This window comes from Micromys minutus, assembly GCF_963924665.1.
Source record: "Micromys minutus genome assembly, contig: SCAFFOLD_47, whole genome shotgun sequence".
NCBI classification, from domain to species: Eukaryota; Metazoa; Chordata; class Mammalia; order Rodentia; family Muridae; genus Micromys; species Micromys minutus.
In genome coordinates this window covers 4,390,273-4,394,085 of record NW_027667133.1, presented here as the reverse complement: position 1 = coordinate 4,394,085, position 3,813 = coordinate 4,390,273, and positions in this window count along the sequence as shown.

Genomic DNA, 3,813 nt, shown 5'->3' with positions numbered 1-3,813 from the left:
TTTCAGGGCAAAAACGCAGAAATTCCCCTTATTTTGAGGTAAAATGCTGAAATTCCTTATATTTTGGGGCAAAAGGCAGAAATTCCCCTTATTTTGGCGCAAAAATGCACAAATTTCCCTTATTTTCGGGCAAAATTGTAGAAATTTCATTTATTTCGGGGTAAAAAGTCAAAATTCCCCTTATTTTGGGGCAAAAAGGAGAATTTTTTTTATTATGGTACAAAATTGAAGAAATTTTCTTTATTTTGGAACAAAAAGACAGAAATTCCCCATATTTTGGGGTAAAAGGCAGAAATTCTTTTTATTTTGAGGTAAAATGCAGAATTTCCTTTTATTTAGAGGTAAAATGCAGAAATTCCCCAAATATTGGCGAAAAATTCAGAATTCTTTTTATTTTGGGGATAAAAGGCAGAAATTTTCCGTATTTTGAAGAAAAATTGCAGAAATTCTCATAATTTTCGGGCAAAAAGGCTGAAATTCTCTTTATTTTGGGGCAAAAAGACAGAAATTCTACTTTTTTTGGGTGCAAAATATCAGAAATTCCCCTTATTTGGGGCAAAATTTAAAAAATTTCCTATACTTTGGGGCAAAATTGCAGAAATTTCCCTTATTTTGGGGCATAATTGCAGAAATTTCACTTATTTCAGGGAAAAAAGGCAGAAATTTCTCTTATTTTGGAACAAAAAGGCAGAAATTTCTTTTATTTTGGTACAAAATTTCAGAAATTTCTCTTATTTTGGAGCAAAATTGCAGAAATTTCACTTATTTCAGGGAAAGCAGGCAGAAATTTCTCTTATTTTGGAGCCAAAGTCAGAAATTTCTTTTATTTTGGTACAAAATTGCAGAAATTTTTCTTATTTTGGGGCAAAAATGCAGAAATTCCCATTATTTTGGGGCAAAAAGGCAGAAATTCACCTTATTTTGGGGTAAATTTGCAGAAATTTCACATATTTCAGGGCAAAAACGCAGAAATTCCCCTTATTTTGAGGTAAAATGCTGAAATTCCTTATATTTTGGGGCAAAAGGCAGAAATTCCCCTTATTTTGGCGCAAAAATGCACAAATTTCCCTTATTTTCGGGCAAAATTGTAGAAATTTCATTTATTTCGGGGTAAAAAGTCAAAATTCCCCTTATTTTGGGGCAAAAAGGAGAATTTTTTTTTATTATGGTACAAAATTGAAGAAATTTTCTTTATTTTGGAACAAAAAGGCAGAAATTCCCCATATTTTGGGGTAAAAGGCAGAAATTCTTTTTATTTTGAGGTAAAATGCAGAATTTCCTTTTATTTAGAGGTAAAATGCAGAAATTCCCCAAATATTGGCGAAAAATTCAGAATTCTCTTTATTTTGGGGATAAAAGGCAGAAATTTTCCGTATTTTGAAGAAAAATTGCAGAAATTCTCATAATTTTCGGGCAAAAAGGCTGAAATTCTCTTTATTTTGGGGCAAAAAGACAGAAATTCTACTTTTTTTGGGTGCAAAATATCAGAAATTCCCCTTATTTGGGGCAAAATTTAAAAAATTTCCTATACTTTGGGGCAAAATTGCAGAAATTTCCCTTATTTTGGGGCATAATTGCAGAAATTTCACTTATTTCAGGGAAAAAAGGCAGAAATTTCTCTTATTTTGGAACAAAAAGGCAGAAATTTCTTTTATTTTGGTACAAAATTTCAGAAATTTCTCTTATTTTGGAGCAAAATTGCAGAAATTTCACTTATTTCAGGGAAAGCAGGCAGAAATTTCTCTTATTTTGGAGCCAAAGTCAGAAATTTCTTTTATTTTGGTACAAAATTGCAGAAATTTTTCTTATTTTGGGGCAAAAAGGCAGAAATTTCCCATATTTTGGGGCAAAGACAGAAATTCCTTTTATTTTGAGGAAAAAAGGCTGAAATTCCCCTTATTTCGAGGAAAAAAGCAGAAATTCTCCTTATTTTGGGGCAAAAAGCAGACATTTCCTTTATTTTGTTGAAAAATTTTAGAAATTTCACTTATTTCAGGGCAAAAAGTCAGAAATTCCCCTTATTTTGGGGCAAAAAGACAGAAATTCCGTTTATTTTTGGGGAAAAGGCAGAAATTGCACTTATTTTGAGTCAAAAAGACGTAAAATCGCCTTATTTTGGGGCAAAAGTGAAGAAATTTCCCTTTTTTATAGCAATAAGGTATACATTGCCTTTATTTTCGGGCAAAAAGGCAGAAATTCCCCGTATTTTGGAGCAAAATTGCAGAAATTCCCCTAATTTTGTGGCAAAAAGGCAGAAATTCCCCTTATTTTGGAGTAAAACTGCAGAAATTTCACTTATTTCGCGGCAAAATGGCAGAAATTCCCCTTATTTTCGGCGAAAAAGGCAGAAAATCCTCGTATTTTGGAGCAAAATTGCAGAAATTCACCTAATTTTGGGGTAAAACATGCAGTAATTTTCTTTATTTTGTGGCAAAAAAGCAGAAATTCCCCTTATTTTGGGGCAAATGGCAGAAATTCCCCTTATTTTAGGGCAAAATTGCAGAAATTTTTCTTATTTGGGAACAAAAAACAGAAATTCCCTTTATTTTCGGGCAAAATTGCAGAAATTTGCTTTATTTGGGGGCAAAAAACAGAAATTCCCCTTATTTTGCAGCAAAATTGCAGAAATTTTCTTTATTATGGGGAAAAATTGCAGAAATTTCCCTTATTTTTGGGCAAAATTGCAGAAATTTCACATATTTCAGAAGAAAAAACAAAAATTTTTCTTATTTTGGGGCAAAAAGCCAGAAATTCCCATTATTTTGGGGCAAAAAGGCAGAAATTCACTTTATTTTGGGGAAAAATTGCAGAAATTTCACATATTTCAGGGCAAAAAAGCAGAAATTCCCCTTCTTTTGAGGTAAAATGTTGAAATTCCCCATATTTTGGGGCAAAAGGCAGAAATTCCTCTTATTTTGTGTCAAAAAAGGGACAAATTTCCCTTATTTTCAGGCAAAATTGCAGAAATTTCATTTATTTCAGGGTAAAAAGTCAGAAATTCCCCTTATTTTGTGGCAAAAAGGAGAAATTTCTTTTATTATGGTACAAAATTGAAGAAATTTTCTTTATTTTTTAACAAAAAGGCAGAAATAACCCATATTTTGGGGTAAAAGGCAGAAATTCTTCTTATTTTGAGGTAACATGCAGAAATTCCTTTTATTTAGAGGTAAAATGCAGAAATTCCCCTAATATTGGGGAAAAATGCAGAAATTCCGTTTATTTTGGGGCTAAAAGGCAGAAATTTTCTGTATTTTGAAGAAAAATTGCAGAAATTCTCATAATTGTCGGGCAAAATGCTGAAATTCTTATTTTGGATCAAAAAGACAGAAAATCTCCTTTTTTTGGGTGCAAAAAGTCAGAAATTCCCCTTATTTGGGGCAAAATTGCAGAAATTTCCTCTACTTTGGGGCAAAATTGCAGAAATTTAACTTATTTTGGTGCAAAATTGCAGAAATTTCACTTATTTCAGGGAAAAAAGGCAGAAATTTCTCTTATTTTGGAACAAAAGGCAGAAATTTCTTATATTTTGGTACAAAATTGCAGAAATTTTTCTTATTTTGGGGCAAAAAGGCAGAAATTTCCCAGAATTTGGGGCAAAAGGCAGAAATTCCTCTTATTTTGAGAAAAAAAGGCTGAAATTCCCCTTATTTTGGGGAAAAAAGGCAGAAATTCTTCTTATTTTGGGGCAAAAAGCAGACATTTCCCTAATTTTGAGGAAAAATTGTAGAAATTTCACTTACTTCAGGGCAAAAAGTCAGAAATTCCCCTTATTTTGGGGCAAAAAGACAGAAATTCCGTTTATTTTTGTGGAAA